Consider the following 25,795-nt stretch of genomic DNA (forward strand, 5'->3'; position numbering starts at 1 on the left):
CTCTGGGTAGACTAGAACCTTCCAACTTTTGGTTAGCAGCTGCGTGGGCTGTCTGTACTACCCCTGGATTCCTCTGGTATCAGCACACTGGAACTATATAGAATCTTTATGTTGAGTTATTTTGGCTTTCTAATGACTTATTGTTTTTTTTTTTTTTTTTGAGAAATAAAAGGCTTTCCAAAAAAACTATACTTAAACTCTATCTTTAAGTAGCGATTTAGGAAAAAATTGCCCTCTATGAATTAGACATTTAACATACATTTTCTCATTTAATCCTCCACACCTATGTGTCAGTCACATATCAACTGAGCCGCTACTATGTGACAGGCATTATGCTAGGGCCTAGGGATATAACGATGAACAAGACAAACCGAGCCAGCGCAGTACCAGACCCTTCCATAGTCATACACCAGTGGGTTGGTGGCGTAAAAAAATTTTGTCCATGTAAAAAAATTTTTTTGTGGTATTCTTTGCTATTTCTATTCAATCATACTTAATAAATGTTGATGTTGCTGTGTGCCATTGAGTCGATTCTGACTCACAGCAACCCTATATGAGAGAACTGCCCGTAGAGTTTCCTAGGCTGCCATCTGTATGAAAGCCCATCATCAGATCTTTTCTCCCTAAGAGTTGCTATGTGGGTTTGAACTGCTGACATTTTGGCTAGCAGCTGAGCGCTTAACCAGTGCACCACCAGGGCTCCTTAATAAATAGCTTCTACTTATTCTAAACAATCTAATAATCTGATCAATATAGATGGGTTTAAAAATGTAAGCACAGTGACTTCAGTAACAAATACCTTATGAATCTTAAAACAGTGTTTTATAGATTAACACCAGTCACTGACTGTCAACATTTTGGGTTCAAATATGCTTGGACATTTGATCTTCTGGTATAAAACAACAGCCAATGAAACAGATCAGAATGCTTATGGAACATGCTGGACAATGACACCACACCTCATGTTTGCAGTCAGCTGTTTATCATTCTTCCCCTGCACCCACCCTGGTGTCCAGGACTGCTAGAGAAGTAGGACCCCACTGTCCTAAAGTCTAAGTATCAAGAACAAGGGTATGAAGTACTGAAAGCCACACAGGCCCCAGGAAGAGCAAACAACAGATTTTCCCTCAAAAGCCTCTGAAGGATTCTGCCTTATAACTGTAAAATACACATACTGCTGGAATTTCCAGCCCAATGCCTGCCACTCTGATTTCAGGCACAAGACTGCCAGAGTTCTAGCTGGTCACCTGACCTATGGATTTTGTGGACTTGGCCAGCACAACTGCATGAGCCAATTCCTTAAAATAAACCTCTCTTTCTCTAGATATATCTTACTGGTTCTTTTTCTCAGGAGAGCCTGAATAATACAGTTTTGAACAAACCTGTAATGGAAAATGGAAAATGGAAAACAACTGCTAAACCACTTATCTGAGACTAAGGAGAATGTTAAGGACCCCGTGGAAGAACACAAACCTGTAAGACTTAACATTCTGTGACATTCCATCTTAGCAGTAGTTAAACCCTGAGCTACTGCAAAGTACATCTTACTTCAATTTAGAGTTACATCCTACTGTTACCAGGTGGCTTAACTCTGTATCTGACCAAGGTTTTCAATTCAAAGGTGGAATATTTTAAAATCACCCACTTTGCTCGTGTGCGTTTCTCAGCATATTTCACACAGAAATTATCTGAATGCTCACACACGCAAGGGGCACAAGAGAGTGGCAGGCCCTGGAATTGAATGGTGGTGTTTTCGAGTGCTTGTCTGTCTTCAGTTTTAGTAGTGAATTACCCACTGCTGTCGAGTCGATTCCAACAATTAAACACCCCATAGGACAGAGCAGAATTGCCCCATAGGATTTCCAAGTAGCGCCTGGTGGATTCGAACTGCCGACTTTGGTTAGCAGCCGAACCCTTAACCACTACGTCACCAGTGAATGAGCTGTAACCAAATACACTTTTTCATTCCTCAGGCTAAGGACCTCAGTCATCGCTAGGAGGCTGGTACCTTGTATTTCTTACAGTTACCGGGAAGCTGTTCTCTACAGTATCATAATGCGTATTTTTCTTTGGAGGGCCACTGTAGGTCTTGCAAAGGGGCTGCTAGGAATGAGCGTAACTTCAACTTTACAAGTCAGTGGAGAGAAGCAGAGGGCCAGTGCTCCCTGTGATTCGGGTCACGGCGAGAGTTCGCGCAGGATGCTCATCAGCCCTGGGAAAGGAGTCTGAGGGCGAGCAGTCTAAGTTCAAGTGTCTCAGTCGTCGAGGCAGAACAGCAGCTGTATCCGCGGGCCATGCAGGTGAGCCGGCGGCCCTGGAGAGCAGGACCCGGAGAGCGAGAAAGGGGGCGGAGCGCAAGACTGGAGCTTCCGGGGGGAGAGGGCGTGGAAGCTCGCTCGCCCACGTGGGTGGGAGTTGGGAAGGGTGGGTTGGCATGCTGGCTCGCCGGTTGGGGTGGCGGGGCGAGAACGTGCGCGCTGGCTCGCTGGCGGGAGTGCGGGGGCGTGCGCGCTGGCTCTCGGAGGGAGCGGCGTGTGCGCGGGCGTGCGCGCTGGCGAGACAGCGGCGAGGCTGGAGGGGGTGTGCGCGCTGCACGCCGGCGGGGGTGGGGTAGCGTGCGCACTGGCTCGCCGACGGGTTGGGGGGGCGGTGTGCGCGGTGACTCGCCGGCGGGGGTGGGGGCGGGCGTGCGCGCTGGCTTGCCGGAGGCGTGAGGGGGCGGAGCCGTGTCGCCGTCTGAGCCCGCCCCGTGGGTCGCCAAGGTGCGTTTCCAGGCTGACGCGGTCGCCTGGGGCAGAGCGAGTCGGACGCGCAGCCTGCAGTGCTGACTGGTGCTTTTTATTTACTAGGAAACACTGTCTCCCCGCGGGAGAGTCCGGGAACGCGCAGGCATACACACACATACACACACACACACACACACACACACACACACGCCTTAGGGCGCTCATTCTTCACAACTGCATCCCCAAACTGGCAGAGCGAAGCTACTGCGGTTTCTCTTAACCTCAGCATCGTGGGGCGAAGCAAAGCCATTGTGCATCAGGGAGAGCCCGGTGCCTGCGCTACCGCCTCGGGTACCTACCCCAGCAGACCGCTCACCCCATCGGGTAAGCCAGTCTCTCTCCTTGTAACCTGTTCGGGGTTGGTGCCTGCAGACGGAGGGAGGGTGGGAGGCTGCTGGTGCGCCAGTGGGGGCGAGACTCGGAGTTGAATTTTCAGGGGTATGCAGCCCAAGCAGCCTCTACCAGTGTCGTCTAGTAGGAGCAATTACTACTTTCTGGTTACTTATTCTACCAACCTGGAGTTGTTCTCCCTCTTCTCCCCTTCCCCCGAGCCCAGGATGTACTGTGCTCCTTGGTTGCCAAGGAGACTTGCTTAAACAGCCTTGGGACATCTATTGAAAGACCTGGTTTCTTAAATGATGCTGTTATTGGTTTTGATTTTTAAAATAATATATACACTGAGGACCTTGTAATTTGGCATTCGTCAATCTGTATTCAGGCGATGGTTTCATTCAAGTTCAAGAAAAGAGGTAATTGCACTATATGATATGCTTAAAAAAGGATTCCTCAAATGAATTTTTCAACAAATTGTATCTTGAGTTATAAATTACTCCCATTTTGGTGATCTTATAAAGAAAGCTGATTCCAATTTAAATATCATCTTGCTCTCTATTTCCACGTTGTATCTTGCAGTTCACTCATGCGTGATTATCTTAACATTAAAAGCTGAAGATGATTTAATCGTGGTTCCCCACACAAGGACAATCCGTTGTAAACTGACCAGAACAGGCAAACATATTTGTGAATTCTTAATGTAACAAAACAGCATTCTTGACATTCAAGTCTTTGCTATCTACTGCATCATTCTCTAAGTGCATTTTTCTGCACCTCTGCCCATTTCTGTTTCAAATCTCTTACTGATTTTTGGACATATATATCTGTATGTAGATATAAAAAAAGATACATAAATCTAGATATAGATATAAGCCATGGTACTATAACTAGCTAGATATAAAATTGGTGCCATGGCTTAAAACTCTAAGTTTTTAGAGCTTATATTAAAGTGTACTGAAGAAGGAGGCACAGAAAGCTTAGTAGAGCTTGTTTTTTTCGATGAACTGGACCCTTTATTGGAGCATTGAGTGAAGGCCCACGGAGAAGGTCAGTGCTCCTTTTTCACAGAAGCCCCTAATATCTGGGCTTTCGTTTTTACCTTGAGGCCTCTCATTAATTTAAACCACAGCACTTGAAGGGATCAGCAGTCCATTAATTATACTTGCATATTTTCATACCTTCACTTTCAGAAATGACCTAGGAAAGATCCACTGGCATTCAGCAATTCATCTGGTTTTCTTATGATATGTGTTCATCTTTTTTACCTCTTATTGAAGGAGGCAAGGGAATAGATCAAATTCTTTTCATTTAGATATTAAATAGTGTCATACAGAGTATAATCATATGAGGAACAAGGAAGCCAAATAATGACTGAGGCAGGTAGACAGGATTTATACAAGGCAGTGGGTTGGAAAACGAATAATGATGACAAACATTTTACATTACAGTTTACAAAGTGCTTCTTATGTACTTCTTTTTAAAATCTTCATAACATTGTGAGGTCAAGGAATTATCTTCATTTTAAAGCTGAGAGACCCAAGACTCAGAGTTTAAAGAATTTGCCCAAGGTCATGGAGCTAATGAAAGAAAGGGGAAGCCCCTTTTGGATCTGGCTGTTTGACTTAAAAAAAAAAAAAAAACAAAAACCCATGTCTGCATTTCAGATGTGTGCAGGGTCTGACAGCTACGATAAAGGAGTGGAGCAGGCCTGGTGTGAGGCATTCTAGGACGTGCAAACCAGTATAAATTGGGCAGCTCCTACTCAGCTGTAGCTGATTGTTATTGCCCAGTGCTCCCAAACATTCCAGTTTTTTCAAGAGAAAGAAACACTTGCAGATTTTTTACATGAACTATCCTTAAACTTTAAAAACTGTAAGGACCGCATTAAAAACGTACCTATGGACCACATGTCACTTGTAGCCTGCCATTTTGCAATCCACATTTGCTGAGGTCTCCTCCAATTCTAAGCTACTATTCTCGAATAAAATACTACTGTGAACAAATGTATCCATCATTGTAAGGGTTTCTGGTATTAAGATTTTGATATTAAAATCTCTAAAAGACTGCTCACATCCTTTCTTCAATAAATCGGTCCGAGTTTATTTTTGAGGCTTCCTAGGTATCCCTGTTATGTTCAGAGAAAATAAAATAGCATGAGGTGCTTCAGAATAGGAATTTTGAATCTGGTGAAACAAATGCATTTATAGTTTAAGACTTATAATGTCCCTAGCTTAATTCTTTTCTTGGCATAGAAATAAGTATAGAAAAGGTCAGCTGAGTACCTGCCATTGTAGGAAGAGGTAGAATAAATAGTTGGTCAGAAAAAGGAGTATCCTGAACCTTTCAATGACAACTTCTTATTTAGATTTTAGGTAATTAGTTAAAATCTACCACAGAATACTGTAAATTCCAAAGGAACAAAAACTTTAATGGGAACTCAAAGGGACATTAAATTCCAGTACTCTGGCATAGAAAATGCATCTTGTAATGAAGCCAATACATTTTGAGAAGCTGCCACTTTCTCAAGTTTCTGCTAAAGCTACACAAATGACAGTGGACTCTGCTGAAGCAGACATGGTAGTCAGAAAGAAATGTGTTTTATTTATGTTGTTTCTCTTACCGATCCAGGGTGTAGTTTAAAGAAAAAAAAAGTCAAAAGATTTTAAACAGTGGCTTTTGATGATTCTCTCATTCTAAAGTCATCCTCTGGAAGGATGCCTTAATAGTAAGTAAATGCATTTCAATTTTTCATTCGTGGAAATGTATTGCACCCTTAATAAAGATCTGTGTATTTGTTAGTTAATACCATTATAACAAAGTCCTGATAGGGTGTTATCTCTCACCTCAAGGATTCAGGGCAAGCCGTCACTGCTACTCCTGGTAGCTTTTACTTTCTGAGCCCCTTCTACATGCGAGCTACTTTCCATATTGTCTTCAAAATGTCCCAATATAGTGGGCATCTTATTTCCATTCTACACGTAAAGAATCCAAGACTGTATAAGGTTAAAACACTGGACCAGTAGGAAACAAACAAACGAACAAAAACTCCACAAAACTTTAAACCTCAGATACTCTTCTCACTTACATTTAACACCCTTTCTCCTCTGCCTATGATCTAATGGAGATATAAACAGGAACATAATTGTGATTTTTGAGAAAGTTATATGTTAAATGCTACAACAGAGATACCAGAGTCTGTAGAAACACAGACACAGTAAAAAATAATTTTTAAAAAAATTTCGGAGATGAGGTAAGTTCCTGTGTAGGAGGGAGGTTAGTGCTGGACCTTGGGGGCTGGGTCTGATTATGTTAGATGAAGATCCATTTAGCTATTGAAACATGGGAGGCTCTGCCAGACCAAAAAACTAAAACCAAACCCTTTGCTGTCGAGTTGATTCTGACTCATAGCGAAGTCAGGTGGAAATGTGGGTTGAGGATAATGCTAGTGATATCTGATATTGGCGAGCTAATCACTGTAGTTGAAGAGATGACGCAAGCTATGGGAAGATATAAAGTCTTCAAGATGAAGTGCAGTAAGAAGATGGAACTGAGGGTGGGTGGTTGGGAGTACAAGACAAGTCAGTGAAGGGAAGATCAAGAAAGAGGAGTTGCAGACATAGAGGAGAATGTGGAGGGTGTATTACTGATTCTTCTAAAAGACTCTGAACATAAGAGCAAGGGGTGAACTAAGTATTATGTTGTCTACACAGCATCTGGTACACAGTAAATACTCATGAACTATTACGGTATGTCAGTATTTTTAACATCTAATGTCTAGGACATAATTTCCTCTCATAATATCCCTTTCCTAAGGAAAGTGTGTACATAAATCTTTTACATGAGTTCAATTGGAGTGGACAAATATGCTAAATTTAAAAAATGGGAAGACAGATTCTGGCAAATTAGGTATTAAAAGAACATAGCAACACAAACATTTTCTAGTAAGATCATAGACTTGGAGACGAGGATGTGCTTGGAGATAGAGATTTTAATGTTAGATACACTTCTGGTGAACTCTCATCTACGTGGGACGAGGTAAAGAGAAGTGTTAGCTACGTTTTAGCTATTTGAAAATCTAAAACCCAAAGGGAAGCCTTTGGAGACAGATAAATGTAATCTGCTCTTGACTGTGTTTGGGTCACTATTTTTATTGCTTGAATGGAGATATGAAAGGAATGTGAGAAGCCAGTGGAAATTAAACTTGGATTTAAGTTCTAGATCTGCAATAACTGACCGGGGGAGCTACTTACTAGAATGATGGGCAAGAGCTAACAGGATGAATAGAAAACATGTCATGGCTAGAGTCTAGCACTGGGAGACGACCTGACAGGAGTTCACTTTAAAGTTGGAGGGATTTTAATTCCCATCAAGTATAATCTAAGCCAACACAGTATGATGATTTGCTATTCACAAACTTAGTTGGCAAGTAATGAAAAATATACAAACAAATGCTGTAACAAGCCCATCTTTCTAGTTGAACAGGACTTTTTGGTGACAGTGAAGGTAGACTTGACTATGTCTCTGTGTCAGGCAGTGCCTTACTCCCTCTCCCCTCTTTATATAACTGGTTCTCATTGTTTCCGAATTTCTTCCAATTTGGAGAGAACTTGAGAATGTGTTCTAGAACATCTTTATTTTTCATCTTATTGGGAATTAATAGATGGAATTTATTTTAATCATCCTGGTTCCTTCAATCCCAGAACCTTCTTGCTGAGATCTTTACCTAAGAGGTGCTGAGCAACAAGATGCGTTCAACTTTCTTCATGTTTTTTTTCTTCTTGCCCTATTTCATATGCATATTGTAGTGCATTTAATTTAACTTGATTTGGGCATACAACACTATACATTTTGGTAAGATTTTTAAAAGAACTGTGTATAAGAGAAGAACAGTTTTGCAAATTTAACTTGGAGTCAGATTAGTTCAGCATATGGCAGTGAGCATTGAAAGCTGTGTATTTGTTTCAAATAGCTTTTTCCCTCACATAGCTGAAATTACCAACCTGAAAAGACTATTTTTAAATGAAGAAGGAAGGTCTTTGGCTGTTTTTATGGACTATTGACATTCTCCTACGTATTTATTTGAAGCATAATATATTCTACTTTTTATGCCAGATGATTCAGTTCCAGTTACTTACATGCAGAGCTTTTTTTGTGAGGACACAACCGGTTTGGCATACAGGATATCGATCGAATAAGTAGTCCCATCCTGGCTGATTGCTTCAGTGGGAACATGTTCAATGCTAATGGGACAGAGATACTAAGAACAGTGGAGGAGGCATTTTGCAATTTTTTTTCTTTTTTTATGACACAAGTTCTGGTACCTCATTTTAAAGCATTACTTAGAAGCCTTATTATTTATAATTTTTATTTTTAAAATTGTATATACAAGGCAGCATGGCACAGCTGGAAGAACATGAGCCTTGAAGCCTGATTTGTATACTAAATCTGAAACTTACTGTCGCTGTGACCCACACAGTCCAACTACATAACCCCTCTAGGTCTCATTTTCCTCAGTTGTGAAGTAGAGATTTTATCACTTAGCTTACAGGGCTATTCTAAGGTTAAATAAAATATGCATAGGAAACATCTAGCACAATGCCTGATGTGTAATAAAATCTCAGTACTTATTAATTAATTCCTTCCCTTTGCCTCTCCTTCCCCCTACCTTTGCCTTCCTCATAATGAAGGTATGCATTTAAATTTTACGCACCGTATAAAATGTCTCATTATGGCCTTCAGGCCCTTGGGAAGGAGTTAGCCCCTTCGTGTTGTGGAGCTTTGAGTGGCACAGCAGGCTGCTTAGGTTGGTTCTGGAGAGAGGGGGTGGGAGTTGAGGAACGCATGTTTTGGGGTTAATGGAGTCTTTCAGGCAGGCCTCCTTTCCCTCTTTTCTGCTGCTCCTGAAGTCCAGCCTGCCACAGGGAAAAAGAGGGAGGGTCAGTTTGCAACTTCCTAGAAAGCAGCTCCCTGGGGCTTTATTATAGGATCTCTTCAGGGGTCTCCATCTGTAAAAAGCATAGAGCTGCCCTTTGTGGAAATAATAAGAGCAGCAACAAGTACCTGCTGGGTACAACCTCCTAGCCTTTCTGCTAGACAACTGGGGGTTTCTCTTCTTGCTGAATTATGTAAATTTCATGAAAAGGTCAAGAGCTCACCAGTCTCAAAGAAAGCATTCCTCAAAATTCACTTTCAAGTCTGATAGGATTAAATAAAGCCTTCCCAAAGAGAATACTCTGTAGTTAAATCTTTGTTTTTTTTTTTCTTTCTCTGCATCACTACTCCCTACCCCTGCCCCTGCCAAACAACTCCTCACCCTCACAAGTGGCAGAGTAATTTTTCAGCTTTTTAAAATACCATTTGATTCAAAGACAACCTAAGAGTGAAGATGAAGTTAGTCTGCCCTGACATTTTTAAGGTCACCCTCACCCCAGTGGTGGTCTTAATGGGTAACCAGGATTGCAGTGGGACCTGCTCACAGCCTGCCACACTGATGACTTCTGTAGCAGTGGGATAGGAAGACCATTTAAAGGAAGTTAGCCTAAACAATTGAGCCCTAGTGGTGCAGTGGTTAAAGAGCTGGGCTGCTAATCAAAATGTCAGTGGTTGAAATCCACTGGCTGCTTCTTGGAACCCTGTGGAGCAGTTCTGCTCTGTTTTATAGGGTTGCTATGAGTTGGAATCAACTTGCGGCAACAGGGTTTTTTGTTTTTTTGTTTTTAGCCTGAACAGTAAATTTTAGGAACTCACATACCAACCCAAGTTCTATTTGCATCAAACACTATCACAAAACAGATCCCTACAGAAAGGACTATTTCTCATGCTGAATGTGTTCTTCTTATGCCTTTGATTTTTTTCCCAAGTGTTTCTTTAAATACATTACAATTGAATAATTCTGGTGTATTTTTTAATAGTTGGTGAGTTACATTAGTGTAGATATCCCAAATAATGAAGGCTTAGGGAATTGCTAATGCTAAATTTGTGATTGTCAAAGGCAGAATATTCTTTATCTGTTTCTTTGCTCTCAGTGAATCCAAAAGATAGTTTAGGAAAAAACAGTTTCTGTGAATTCCAGTATTAGTTTCTGTCAAAGCTATTCTGACTCATGGCAACCCCATGTGTGTCAGGGTAGAACTGTGCTCCATAGGCTGATTTTTTTTTTTTTTTTTTTAGAAGTAGGTTGCCAGTCCTTTCTTCTGAGATGCCTCTGGGTGGACTCGAACCTCCAACCTTTTGGTTAGCAGCTGAGGGTGTGAACTGTTTGTATCACCCAGGGACTCTATATATGGACTGACACAGTGGCTGTAACAATGGGCTCAAACATAGCAACAATTGTGAGGATGGTGCAGGACCCGGCAATGTTTCATTCTGTTAAACATAAGGTCGCTGTGAGTTGGAGCCAACTCAGTGGCATCTAACAATTTTATATATACATATATATCTCTATCTATGTATTGTTTATGGGTATATGTAATATAGTAGTATATCTGTGTCTACCTGTTACCCTGTTGCTGTCGAGTTGAGTCCAACTCATAGCGACCCTATAAAAAAACACCAAACCAAACCCATTGCTGTTGTTGAGTTCATTTCAACTCATAGCGACCCTATAGGACAGGGTAAAACTGCCCCATAGGGTTTCCAAGGAGCTGCTGGTGTATTCCAATGCTCACCTCTTGGTTAGCAGCTGAGCTTTTAACCACTGTGCCACCAGGGCTCCTTTCTAGGTATAGTAGTTATTAATTATAGTGAGGTGTGAAGGCTAGGGTGAAAAATATGGTGGCCCAGATAACATCAGTGCCAGGTCTTATGCCTGCATGCAGTTCACATGCCAGCAAAGTTATAAAATCAAGTATTATTAAGAAAAAAAGCCTGCTTTAAATATGAGGGTACTAGGTTTATTCTAGACCACTCCTCCGGTGGCAGCTATGCTTATTATTTGGGAAATTTAGGTACAAAATTGAGGTAGATATCTGAATGGAAGAGACTTAATTTGATAGTCTCTCTTTGACTTACTTTTTCATCTACTCTGTTTGACATTCCCCAAAAGGAGACTTTCTTTTTTTTAAAGCTGTTCTTTTGATAGCAGTAGTGTAGATAAAATCAAACCCTTTGGCTGCAGAAAGATGTGCTAGCCTTCTTCAGATTGATGTCCTTGAGCTGATAGGGCTGATTGGGTTTTTTTGACAATTCAAAGCCTAGAGAAATACAGAAAGAAAAAGTGTAGGTTTTTCCTGTATAAAAATATTAATTACCTGCAGTCTGATTTAATCTGGACACAGCTTATCTTCTTTAGCTTTTGGGCAAAGCTATTTATTGTTTCTTGGAGGTATTTAATATCATCTACAAATGCGGCTTTCTGATTGATCAACTGTCATTTGAGAAACTCAGGCACAGCCCTTGGGCCGTTCTACACAGCATTTAGGTTGACTTTTTACTAAAGCTCTAATTTGTGAATCATAATGTCATCTCTGTAGGGTTTTGTGATAAATTTCCCTTCTCTGACTTTGTAATCTTTCATAAAATAGTCAAATTTTCATTTCCACATTTAATGTTGTTCCATCAATTTTGCTCATTGGAAGTCTGTAATTAATTTATAATCATTAAAAATTATTAATAGGTTTATAATGGATTATTAACATATTCGATGTATGTAACTGCCAAGAGGTTTGCAAATGTAGGTGGAGTTCTTTCACCAACACATTCTCTCCTTGTGGGTGAATAAGGGTTTAATGAACGTGGAATTGGGAGAAGAGGAGTTAGTTCATGATTTGACTATGCAGTAGCATCAGCCCTACATATTCCCTTTTAAAATAAGAACATACTTTACCCCAGACCTAATGGGGCCAGGGCACCCTTTGTTTAGGATAGACATGTATATACCCATTGCCATTAAGTCGATTCCAACTCATAGCGACCATATAGGATAGAATAGAACTGCCCCATAGGGTTTCCAAGGAGAGGCTGGTAGATTTGAACTGCCAGCCTTTAGCCTTTTGGCTAGCAGCTGTAGCTCTTAACCACTAAGCCACCAGGGCTCCCCTTATGTATATAGTAGATATTAAATATAGTAAAGTGTGAACTCAGGTACAAATATGGCAGCAGAGATGACATCAGTGCTAGTATCTGCATGAAATACCCAGACCTTCTAAATATGTGCCTCGATTATTGGTTTTTTTTTGGGTTTTTTTTTTTTGGGGGGGGGTGCTGTATTTTTAGAATTTCTTCTGCTTCTTCTATATTGGCCTCTTTTTGGAAACCCCATTCTCTGATTGCTTAGGAATTCTGTTACCGTCCATTCATTGTTCATGTGCACACTTGTGGCACCTCAATCAGTGGCTCGCTCTCTCTCTGATGAAGGGACTGAAGGAAGGGTGGAGGAGGACCTCTTGCATCTCATCATTAAGCGAGCCTGCTATGACAGTGCCCAAGCTTTTGGCCAAGATAAACATCTGTAGGAAGCCCAGGTATCATCACTATAAAGAACCTTCTTAGGATGATATGCTTTTCTTCTCCTGAGCTGGAGCCTCATGGTTGGCCTCAGCGATGGGAACACATTCAGAATTTCAGGAGAGGTCTTTCTGTGTGACTGCCCAGCAACTACCGTCACCTCAGCTAGGAAAGAGGGTTATCTCCCAGGAGCTGGCCACATTTCCATCCCGGGACTCTCCAGCTTGCCAACTTTAAGGCTCCTAAAGGCAGTACCTGTATTGATAAGGCCTTTTCTTGAGGCAGCTCCCATCTGTAGTTGCTTAGGTCACAAAGTCCCTAACTGGTAGTATTTTTGTGGAGTAAGATGAGGCTAGGGGTGGATATTGTGAGGTCAGTTGGGCAAGCAAGAGCACATGGAGTCAGATTCATTGAGTTTCCAGCTCTGTCAGCGGGGCATGAAGTGATTCTAACTTCAAATCTCTGTCCCTAAATCTCTTTCTCTATAAATTGGGATTGTCATAGAAATGTTTTCTCACAGAGTTGTTCATGAGAATAAAATTACATATACTATATAAAAATGCTATGTTATTTGTTTTGATTGGCCATTCTAGGACCTGACTTTAGAAAATTATATATTATCATAGCTCTACAAATGAGTCCAGCCCAGAGGTTTGCAGACCAGGCTGATCCTCAGAATGATCTGGTTTGTCATAAAAATATAGATTCCTGTATACACCCTGCCTATTGTATTGGAATTTTTCTGTGTAGGAGACTGAGGTGAGCTCAGCATTTGAGCTGAGCCACTGTGTATGATAAAACTTCCCCCTGAGTGATTCTGATGATCAGCCTAATTTGGGAGCTGTGGATCTAGAGCACTGTGACCTGCTCACACTCTGTGTCTTATTCCTGCCTCCCAAGGACCAGCCACACTGTCTAGGTCTGGGCTTTAGCTTTCTTATCATTCATGCTTACCAAAAAATAGCAAGTTAAATCACTTCTGAGGTCACAGTTCCCTCCAGGTACTCAGTGAGCATTTAAACCATGCAGACAATTCTGTACTAACCAGGTGCCCGTATGGATGGAAGTCATAGTGTGTAGTTGACATCTTCACTGCTGAAACAGGTTACAATTGTCTGCTCAAATTCATGTACAATCAGGTGGAGTGCTGCAGAGAGTATCTTTATAAATGTCCTCATTATGTTGTCCAACATCAAAGTGTTATTGTTGTGCCCGTTGTGTCAATTCTAGCTCATAGTGACCCTACTGGACAAAGTAGAACTGCCCCATAGGGTTTTCAAGGCTGTAACCTTAATGGGAGCAGATCGCCAGGTCTCTTCTCCTGTGTAACAGCTGGTAGGTTTGAACCACCGACCTTTTGGTTAGCAGTGATCCTTAACCATTGTGCCACCAGGGCACCTAACATCAAAATAGTTATACTTATTTTAAACATGTACATTTCTGCATGAGATAAAATTTTTATTTTATACTTTTTCGATTTAGAGCATTGATGACTACGTTGTATTATATAAGCCAGGTGGAATATGCTATTTCTACTGAGGACAAAATCTTATGAGTCACTGATAATAGGTCGGTAGTGAACTGCTGCAGTATAGTATAGATTTTACGGCAGGATTTTGGTAGCAGAAAGGCTACAGTTTTGAATTGTAATTTGTTCTTTATTGTGGGAGGGTTCAGAATGTGCTTTGCAGGCTTTTAAATTTAAACGTCTGTGCTTAGAGACTGGTGAAGACAGAGTGTGAATGTGTATGTGTGAGTGTGTGTGTGTATGTGTGCGCGCACGCGTAATCATGCATCGTTTATGACTCAACGCAATTTTCTAATTGTGCGTGCGCAAGCATACATCTTTTATGACTCAAGGCAATTTCCTAATGTTTCATGACCTCCTAGCTGTCATGATCTCAAAGCATCAAAACATTGGAATATCAGGCATTTTGAGGAGATATGTAACAGTTAAGGATTGGTAGGTATACAGATTAGGAAGAAAAAGAAACCTTGCGAGTAGACAGCTTGTGAAATTATAAATGAATTTCAGATACCTAAAAAAATGATCAGGGTTATGCATGGTGAGAATGTTGCTTAATGATAACTTTAAGAGAAGTAATTTTGAAGCATATGAGTGTATGAGAGAAGAGTGGATACCATACTTATCTTTATCTGTCCATGGTAATTAGAACTGTTGTGATGGTTTCCCTGATACTGAGTTGGGTACAAATCAACTTCATCCCTATTGCAGGAAAATTTTTAATACTTAGGAATATTTTTAGGTTGAAGAAATGGTTTTGGACCTGAAATATGATCATTCAAGAACTAGAATTGCTTTATGGACTTACATTTCCCACCCTAGAAAATTGGGTGAAATGCTGTATGTAGAATTTTGCCAAATTAGAATTAGGTTGGAATCTTTTTCAACCTTTCATGTCAAGGACAGCATTAAAAAAGAGAGAAAGAGAGCCAGCGAGCACATGTATACTGTTAGAAAGATATTCCTGAGTGAGGCTTGGACAATGGTGGGTTTTCTGACTGCAAAACTGCATTTATCATTAGTTGGTTTTGAGGCTACAGCCTCATTAGGTGGTTAGCATTTGGCCATTCTGCCAAATTAATCTTTTTTGGCCACATGTGCCAAATTATAGGAAGCAATGGTGTTGGGAACAGCTGCTGAGTCTAATGTGCATTTTTAACTCTTGTGTTAATGATAACGACCACATAGAGTGGCCAAATCTAGTGGCCAGATGTGCAGAATAATTAAGAGGGAACTGAACACGTTCACACATATAAATTTACAAGTGAGAAATTAAAATCCGTATTTTATATTGTGAAACAAGAAACAGTATTATCTGAATCTCTAGGCAGGAGTTTAACCTTTTCTACTGTCATCTCTTTACAGTAGCTTTCTCTTAAAGAGGAAAAAATCTCAAGAGAGATTGACCTTGAGTTTCGGTATTTCTTTTTACTGTTGTTTGAATTTTGCATTAATGCTGATAATTTTCATAAGAGATGGATTTCATTAATATATCCCAACATTGACTGGGTCTTTTCCCAGCTCTGATGTAATTGCATTTTTTCTGGTTAGCTTGGACCAGCCATCAGAACCTTCCCAGGTAGATTAAATATAATGTCACTAGCAATATAATTAAGAAGTAATAAGAAAATAAGCTGTTCTGCAGTCCTATAACTAAGGATAAAAAGAAGGCTAAGAATCAGGATTTTAAATAGCAATTTCTACATTTTGCTTGGCCAAATTAATTTCCCTAAAATACCTCAATTAATGAATGTCTTGAAAAGAAGCTTTACGCTGTAATGAAATCAGCCTTTAAAAAAAAGTTACGAAATTATGTGAAGCAATTCTAGCATATATGATGTAGCCTAGCTGCAAAATTTCCTATACATGCTTTTTTATGCCCTCCCCCCCCCCCCAATTTGCCTTATCCAGAGCTTTCTGTCTTTGGTTACTCCAGCACCAAACCTTGGCTTCTTTCTCTCACACCTCACATGCAAGCAGTCAGGGAATTCTGTTGGCTCTACCTTAAAAGCATGTCCAAAAAAAAATCAAACCCGTTGCCATCAAGTTGATTCCGACTCATGGTGACACAATAGGACAGAGTAGAACTGCCATATAGGGTTTCCAAGGAGTGCCTGGTAGATTCGAACTTCCGGCATTTTGGTTAGCAGCCCTAGCTCTTAACCACTATGCCACCAAGGTTTCTGATAATCCAGAATCTGTTTATCACCCCTCGCCTGGCACCACCCTAGTCCTAGTCAGCACCATCTATTAATCTATTGCTTAAGTTACTGCAACAGATTCCCAACTGGTCTCCTTTGTTCCCCTGCTCCGTTTTACCCTTCTCAATATAGCAGCCAGAGTGAACCTTTTGTAGCCTATGTCAGGTCATGCCCCTCCTTTGCTCAAAACTGCAACAGCTTCCATCCTAGGAATGAAGGAGCCCTTAATAGTGGTCTTCAGCACCCTCTTCACCAGCATCTATCCCACCTATTAGCCTCAATATTCACTTCCTTCCACTCCTTCCTTATCCACTCCAGCCTCGGCTTTGTAAGCCTCCTTCTGCCTTAGGGCCTGGGCATGGTAGTTCCCTCTGCCTGGAATCCTCCTCCCTCTGGCTATTTCCAGGCTCACCCCTTCCCTCCTTCACATTTTTGCTCAAATATTACATCCTCAGTAAGTACCACTGTGATCATCCTGAGGAGCCCGCATGGCAGCACAGTGGTTAAGGGCTGGGCTGCTAACTGAAAGGTTGGCGTTTGCAACCTACCAGCCATGGAGCAGGAGGAAGATGTGGCAGCCAGCTCGCATAAAGATTTACAGCCTTGGAAACCCTGTGGGACAGACAGTTCTACTCTGCTGTATAGGGTTGCTATGAATTGAAATCGACTAGCTAGCCATGGGTTTGGGTTTTTGGTTTGTGATCATCCTATTTAAAATTGCACCCTACCCACCACTCCTACCCCACCACTCTCAATTCACTTTATCCTGTAGCCTTTTTTTCCCCACAGCTGTTACCACTTTTTTTTTTTTTAAAGTAAAAAGAAGTTTTATTCGGCATATATTCAAAAGGACAAAAGTGGGAAGCAGACAACTATGCTGTTAGAGGCATGTCTGCCCAAGTCCAAAGAATATTACAGAATACGTAAGAATGGGAAAACGGACAAGCATGCTGCCACAACCATGTCTGCCCGAATCCAAAGAATATTACAGAATAGGCAAGAATGGGAAAACGGACAAGCATGCTGCCACAGCCATGTCTGTCTGAGTCCAAGGAAGGTTACAGAATCATCACTATATATCAACATCACAAAATGGGTAGAATCATTTAAAGCGTCACTTTTTCACTGATTGGCTAGAAATTGTAATCTTACATTTTGAATCATCTTTCTTAACAATCATTGATACAGGTTTCAGTTATGAAGTCAGGAGGGTCTTCATTGGTCCAAAACATTCCAATTCACTAAATGTTAATAGAAAAAGACAAAAGGCGAGAAGTCCTTTGGGTTAGGTTTTATTGCCCTTTTGTGAAAACTTTCTTAAGATAATTTCTGAGATTGTCCCATCTGTTGTCTTATCTCAGGGCCCAGTTGATGTGTCTTTGTGAGTCTGTGAGGGCTCAGCTCCTGCTGGGTCTGATCCTGTATGCTCAAGGAGAGGGAGTAATAACTCCAATATTATTTCCTAAATCAGTCCCTCCTTTAGATCAGAGATTGGAGATAACACATTGATGATCAATACCTGGACTTAGTCGAGCTCCTAGATGGCGGCCATTGCAGGCTCTTTAAACTCACGGTGCTGGTTCTCCACCGGATACCATCTGGTTCTTTACCAGGTTATTAAGTAAGAGCGATGTTCCCATCAATGGCATTGCCCGAGTGAGCAGACTCAATGTACATCAGCATTTTAGCCCGAGGCCTTCTTTTGCCCTTTAGGTGTGTAAGACAATATAGGATAAATTTTATTATGCCTAATACTATCAGGATGTAGACTAAAAATATTACTATTCCTTGCAATAGTGATCTAGCCCATGTACTTATTCCTGATGGTAACCAACCAAACAAATCTCATGTTTGTAAGGGTGTGACAATGTGTAATCAAGTAGCTTGTTGTCCAATTCTATGTATATCTTGTATACAGCAGACTACACTTTCTTGGACTAATAAAAAAAATTTAAGGTTATTTTGTTATCTCATGTCACCTTGGCTTATGAGATCAGAGCTCACTGTTGTGCTTCTATCTCATCTGTTATTTGTCCCATAGTGACTGACAAATTTTCTTAAAGATTTCTCCAACTCAGATATACCATAAGTAGGAATTAAGCTACCAACCATACCCGGAATGTTGGACCAATGGGTTTCCTTCTGACTTTCATTTTACAATGTGTAACAATTTAACATTACCTTTCCAGTATTTACTAGCATTGTTACTATGAATACTTAAAGATAATCCTAAAGTTTCCGAAGTGCATTGTCCATGCATTCGTCAGTAATTTAAACAAGATTGCCCATGTAATTCACTATCAGTTGGAAAGGAATCATCTAAATTAGAAATGTATCTACACAGAAAGAGTTACAATATCTAAACCCATTAGTTAGATAATTTAGGAGAAAAGAGAATGATTTCTCATATCCAGAAATTGGGACCTTAAAATATCAGCAATGTTAAAAAAAAAAACCATGGTTTCCTTTAGTTTACTCAGTCCTATGTAGTTAATTTCTGTTCCACGTGATTCTGGATCAGCCGCAGTCTTCGAACCCATCAGCTTCTGCATAGGAGTTCTCAAAACTTTATTCAGTCTAGTCACAGTCCTTTTAGCAAGTCCAACATAGTCCATCTTTTCTTGAGATATTTTGGTCAAACTTCTTCAGCAAATCAGCAAAGTAAAAATTTATCCCATCAATGTTGAAGGGACATGGAGTGGGAACACGTGGGTCCAGAAGATAGGACATTCCTTTGCCGGCTTCTGCTCCACAGTCCAGGTCTCTTCGAAGTTGACTAGATTTGTAGCTTCAGACCCTACTCACAGCGCCATTGAAGTCAAAGTAGGCTGAAAATCCAATTTCAGGGTGTCAGCTCCGGGGGAAGGCTTTTCCACTCTGTCAGCCTTCTCTTCAGTGTTCCCCTGGACTAGGAGCTTCTCGGCGCAGGTACCCCTGTCCAAAGGATGTGCTGTGCTCCTGGCACTGCTTTCTTGATGGTATGAGGTCCCCCTGTTACCACTTTTTAAAAACCGCTTTATCGAGGGATAATTTATATACCATAAAATTTACTCATTATAATCTATTCACCTAATAATTTTTAGTAAGTGTATAGGAGTCTCTGGGTGGCACAAACAGTTACGCGCTCAACTTCTAACAGACAGGTTGGCTGTTCCAACCCACCCAGAGGTGTCTTGGAAGACAGGCTTGGCAATCTGCTTCTGAAAGGTCACAGCCTTGAAAATCCTATGGAACAGTTCTACTCTGCACACGTGGGATAGCCACTGATTGAAATCGACTCAACAACAACTAACAATAGAGTTGTACAGCCTGTCCCACAATCCAACTTTAGAACATTCCCTTCTGCCCATTTATAGTTGATCCCTGCCCAGCCCCCATTCACTCAACTTCTGATCTGCTTCTGTATCTATAAATTTACCTTTTGTAGACATTTCATATACATGGAAGTCATACAATATATAGTCTTTTGTACCTGGATTATTTCAAATAGCATAATGTTTTTGAGGTTCATCCATGTTATAGCATTTATCAATAGTTTATTCATTTTTATTGCTGAATAGTGTGTTGTTGTATGAGTACATCACATTTTATTTTTCATCAGTTGATGAGCATTTGGAAAAGCTTTGGGCTACTATGAATAATGCTGCTGTGAATATTCATGTACATGTTTATGTCTGCCCATATGTTTTAATTTCTCTTGGATAGATTCCTGGGAATGGAATCACTGTGTTATATGGTAAGTTTATATTTAACTTTTTTTTTATTGTGCTTTAAGTGAAAGTTTACAGTTCAAGTTGGTTTCTCATACAAAAATTTATACACACATTGTTATGTGACTGTAGTTGTTCTCCCTATACTGTGACAGCACACTCTTCCTTTCTACCCCTGATTTCCCGTGTCTGTTCAACCAGCTCCAGATCCTCTCTGCCTTCTCATCTCACCTCCAGACAGGAGCTGCCCATTTAGTCTCATGTATCTACTTGAGCTAAGAAGCACACTCTGCACGAGTGTCACTTTATGTCCCACAGTCTAGTCTAATCTTTGTCTGAAGAGTTGGCCTCAGGAATGGTTTTAGTTTTGGGCTAACAGTCTGGGGACCATGTCTTCCGGGGTCCCTCCAGTCTCAGTCAAACCATTAAGTCTGGTCTTATTACTAGAATTTGAGTTCTGCACCCCACTTTTCTCCTGCTCCATCAGGGACTATCTGTTGTATTCCCTGTCAGGGCGGTCATTGGTGGTAGCTGGGTACCATCTAGTTCTTCTGGTCCCAGGCTGATGGAATCTCTGGTTTATGTGGCCATTTCTGTCTGTTGGGCTAATAATTTTCCTTATGTCTTTGGTGTTCTTCATTCTCCTTTGCTCCAGGTGGATTGAGACGAATTGATGCATCTTAGACGGCCGCTTGCTAGCTTTTAACACCCCAGACGCGACTCACCAAAGTGGGATGCAGAACATTTTCTTAATAAACTTTGTTATGCCAACTGACCTAGATGTCCCCTGAAAGCGTGGTCCCAGACCCCTACCCCTGCTACTCTGTGCCTTGAAGTGTTTGGTTGTGTTTAGGAAACTTCTTAGCTTTTGGTTTAGTCTAGTTGTGCTGACTTCCCCTGTAGTGTGTGTTGTCCTTCTTTTCACCTAAGATAACTCTTGTCTACTATCTAGTTGGCGAATACCCCTCTCCCTCCCTCCCGACCCTTGTAACCATCAAAGAATGTTTTCTTCTGTGTTTAAACCTCTTCTTGAGTTCTTACAATAGTGGTCTTATGCAATATTTGTGCTTTTGCGACTGACTAAGTTCACTCAGCATAATGCCTTCCAGATTCTTCCATGTTATGTTTCATGGATTCATCCTTGTTCTTTACCATTGCATAGTATTCCATTGTGTGAATATACCATAATTTGTTTATCCATTTGTCTGTTGATTGGCACCTAGATTGTTTCCATCTTTTTGCTATCGTGAACAGTGCTGCAATGAACATGGGTGTGCATGTATCTATTCGTGTGACAGCTCTTATTTCTCTAGGATATATTCCAAGGAGTGGGAATGCTTGATTGTATGGTACATCTATTTCTAGCTTTTTAAGGAAGTGCCAAATTGATTTCCAGAGTTTGGTTGTACCATTTTACACTCTCACCAAAAGTGTATAAGTATTCCAGTCTCTCCACAACCTCTCCAACATTAATTATTTTGTGTTTTTGGATTAATGCTAGCCTTGTTGGGGTGAGATGGTATTCATTGTAGTTTTGATTTGCATTTCTCTAATGGCTAATGATCGTGAGCATTTCCTCATGTATGTTAGCCACCTGAATGTCTTCTTTGGTTAAGTGTCTATTCATATCCTTTGCTCATTTTTTAATTGGGTTATTCGTCTTTTTGTTGTTGAGGTTTCGCAGTGTCTTGTAGATTTTAGAGATTAGATGCTGATCAGATTTGTTGTAGCCAAAAATTTTTCCACTTTGTAGGTTGTCTTTCTACTTTTTTGTTGAAGTGGTTTGATGAGCATATGTATTTGATTTTTAGGAGCTCCCAGTTATCTAGTTTCTCTTCTGGTGTTTGTGCATTGTTAGTAATGTTTTGTATTCGGTTTATGCCATGTATTAGGGCTCCTAGCATTCTCCTTATTTTTTTTCCCATGATCTTTATTATTTTAGATTTATTTTTATTATTTTAGATTTTATATTTAGGTCTTTGATCCATTTTGAGTTGAAGTCTCCTACTGTTGTTGTGGAGCTGTCTATCTCTCTTTTCATTGCTGGTAGAGTTTGTTTTATGTATTTTGGAGCCCTGTCATTGGGTGCATAAATATTTATTATGGTTATGTCCTCCTGGTGTATTGACCCTTTAATCATTCTATAGTGTCCTTCCTTATCTTTTTTGGTGGATTTTACTTTAAAGTCTATTTTTTTCAGAAATTGATATTGTCACTCCTGCTCTTTTTTGAGTGTTGTTTGCTTGATATATTTTTTTCCATCCTTTGAGTTTTAGTTTGTGTGTGTCTTTAAGTCTAAAGTGTGTCTCTTTTAGGCAGCATATACATGGATCATGTTTTTTTTTTTAATCCATTCTGCCACTCTCTGTCTCTTTATTGGTGCATTTAGTCCGTTTACATTCAGTGTAATTACTGATAGGTATGAGTTTAGTGCTGTCATTTTGACGTCTTTTTTTGTGTATTATTGATAGTTTCTTTGTTCCACTTAATTTTCTGTGCTGAGTTGTTTTTCTGTATGTATTTTCTTTTCATCTTTTTCATTGTTGTTGATTTTGTGTTTGCTGAGTCTTTATATTTTTCTAGTTTTTAATTTTGACTTGTAGGATTGTGGTTACCTGAATATTTACCCTTATTTTTCTCAGTTTAAACCACTCTTTTTATTTCTTTATATCACCTTGGCTTCGTCTCTATAGGAAACATCTATGTCTACATTTTTTAGTCCCTCTTTTTTGTTTTAATGTTGTCATCTTTTACATATTGACATCTCTGTTTCCCTATTTTCAGTGTTTTAACTTTGATTTATTTTTATGACTTCCCTGTCTGGGTTGATATTGTTGCTCTGTCCTGTGTTCTGGTTGCGTGTTGTTATCTGATGTTATTGATTTTCTAACCGGAAGACTCCTTTAGTATTTCTTGTAATTTTGGTTTGGTTTTTGCAAATTCCCTAAACTTCTGTTTTTCTGGAAATACCCTAATTTTGCCATCATACTTAAGAGACAGTTTTGCTGGATATATAATTCTTCGCCGTCAATTTTCTTTCCTTGAAGGCTTTATATATGTCATCCCATTGCCTTCTTACCTGCATGGTTTCTGCTGAGTAGTCCAAGATTAGTCTTATTGAGTCTCCTTTGTAGATGACTTTTCGTTTATCCTTAGCTGCTCTTAAAATTCTCCGTTTATCTTTGGTTTGGCACGTTTGATTATAATATGTCTTGGTGACTTTCTTTTGGGATCTACCTTATGTGGGGTTCGATGAGCACCTTGGATAGATATCTTCTCATCTTTCACAATATCAGGGAAGTTTTCTGCCAACAATTCTTCAACAATTCTCTCTGTATTTTCTATTGTCTCCTGATGTTGTGGTACTGTAATCACTTGTAGGTTATTCCTCTTGATAGAGTCCCACATAATTCTTAGGGTTTCTTCATTTTTTTAAAATTCTTTAATCTGATTTTTCCTCAAATAAGTTGGTGTCAAGTGCTTTATCTTAAGTCTCACTAATTTTGACTTCCATTGCCTCAGTTCTCCTCCTATGACTTTCTATTAAGTTCTCTAATTTTGAAATTTTATTGTTAATCTTCTGGATTTCTGATTGCTGTCTCTCTATGGATTCTTCCAGCCTGTTAAATTTATCACTGGTTCTCTTCTATAATCTTCTTAAGTTCCTCTATTGCTTTGTCTGTGTGTTCCTTGGCTTGTTCTGCTTTGTGCCTGATCTTCTTCCTGATCTCTTGAAGAGTTCTGTATATTAATCTTTTATATTCTACCTCTGGTAATTGCAAGAAATTCTCTTTCTCTGAAAAATTTATTGATTCTTTGTTTTGGGAGCTTGCTGAAGCCATCATGGTCTGCCTCTTTATATGATTTGATATTCACTGTTGTCTGCGAGCCATCAAAAAGTTATTATATTTATTTATTTTATGTTTGCTTACTGTGTCCTAGCTTCTTGTTTTGTTTTGTTTTGATATGCCCATATAGGCTGCTCATGTGAGCTAATTTGATTATTTGCACCTTTAAAGCTATAACATCCTGTCACCAGGTGATTAGATCTGATACTAGGTATATGAGCCCAGGAGTCTGTTTACTTTTCTTGTATGGATTCAGCTCAGGTGTCCAGGTAGTTGGCCCCCAAGTGTGTGGTGCAGGCTCTCACCTGCAGTCCTAGACAGGTAGCGGTGATTGGTGTAGGTACAGGTATCTGGCTTCAGTAGGTTGTCATGTGCTGAGCAAGGCAGGGGGCTAATGGCTGCCCCTGAGTGTCCGGGAGGAAAGCGTGTCCCTGTTTCCTAGAGTGTGTAGGTGGGTGGGTTTTGCAGCCTGACTGTGGGCACCCAGTGCTGTTGGCTGTAAGGACTGGGAGGCACCACTTATTCTTGGACCCCTGTTGCAGGTGGCTAGGTGGTGTAGGTGGAGCCATCAGTCCTCAGGCCCCTGATGTGGGTAGGTGAGGACCCTGCTTAATGGGCAGAGCAGTGTCAAATGCCACGAACCTGTCACTTCACTGTATAGCTGATACAGTTGAAGTTAGGCTTCAGGTATATACCCTGTTGTACTGTGGTAATGAGGGCCTATGCTGTTGAAATGGACCCACACTGGTCTATGCAAGGGTGAAAGGCATTCAAAGTCTGTGGACCCCTTATGCCTGTGCCTAGGCAAAGGAGCTGTGCCTACCCTGAGTTCCCTGCTTAGGGGAGCTGGCAGATTATTTTTTCCTTTTTGTTAATTTGTTCCCTCTTGAAGGCTGGGAGAATGGCTCAAGGGCATGTGACAGGTCCTACTTCTGGCCCAGGGGACTTGGCCATTGCTTAAGCAGGCCTGGAACTTGGTGCAGAGCAGGGATGGGGCAGGTAAATGGGAGAGAAGTTTTTCCCAAAAGGGGTGTTTTTTGATCCATGTGGTAGGTCAGATGCATGTACTTATCTTTTGCCAGTTGAGCGCTGCTTTTCACCAGTCTGGATGCCTGAGTAGAGTCTCTGCTGCTTGATCTCTCCTGATGTAGAAAATGCCTCCCAAGCACCACTGCTTGCCTAACCACGCACGCCAGCCAATCCAGCCTGAAACATGCCGGCTCCCGCCAGGTCAAGTCTGGCAGCTCCTCACTGCTTCTGAACCGTCTCTCCCTCCCCTTGCCACTCAGTCCGATTCCTCGACTTTGCCTTTGATGTTCAGGGCTCCTAGATTGTCATATATAATCAAGTCATTGTTTTTTTTAGGTCTTTGTTGTAAGAGGGACCACAAGAACTGTCTGACTACTCAGGCATCTCGGCCCCGCCTCTATATTTAACTTTTTAAGAATCTATCGAAGTGTCTTCCAAAGCGGCTGCATCATTTTTCTTCTGTCCTTTCCTTTAGACAGCTGTCAGAGTAATATATTTAGAAACGTGGCTTCCATTATCTCTATCTCCTTTCTAAAAACCTCCAGTGACTCTCTAGGACTTACAGCTTAATTAGTCTTAGAAAGCATTTCCTCACCTGCCTCCTGCCAGTGTGAACCCTCTCCTTTCCCCAAGTTCTTTAAACACGCTTTCAGGAAATATGGATCCTATACACCCTTTAGTATTATGTTATTGGGTCGCATCAGGTTTCTTACTGTTTTGTAGGTCTGATTCCTCAACCTCTTTGTCAAGTAATCAGTTATCTATTAAAACAAACAAACAAAAACAACCTCCACAACAAAAGCCCTTAAAGCCCTTAGGAGTTTGCTATTTAAAGGATTCCAGTAACTTATCTGTATTATGTTTTCCCAGGTGTCCCTGGGTGGTGCAAACAGTTGACATGCTCATCTGCTAGCTGAAA

At 40.6% G+C, this 25,795-nt stretch overlaps 1 protein-coding gene across 7 annotated transcripts in view; it reads left to right on the plus strand.

The window, feature by feature from the left end:
- Nucleotides 1–2,733: 2,733 nt before the first annotated feature.
- Nucleotides 2,734–25,795, plus strand: part of KLHL32 (kelch like family member 32) — a 225,724-nt gene continuing 202,662 nt past the window's right edge. For all 7 annotated transcript variants that reach the window (XM_004372408.2, XM_023727567.1, XM_023727569.1 and 4 more), the window contains exon 1: nucleotides 2,734–3,110. The gene's annotated coding sequence lies outside the window, so the exon portion shown is untranslated. The remainder of the gene's footprint in view (nucleotides 3,111–25,795) is intronic.

The sequence above is a fragment of the Trichechus manatus genome, unplaced genomic scaffold, assembly GCF_000243295.1.
Source record: "Trichechus manatus latirostris isolate Lorelei unplaced genomic scaffold, TriManLat1.0 scaffold00017, whole genome shotgun sequence".
Lineage (NCBI taxonomy): Eukaryota > Metazoa > Chordata > Mammalia > Sirenia > Trichechidae > Trichechus > Trichechus manatus.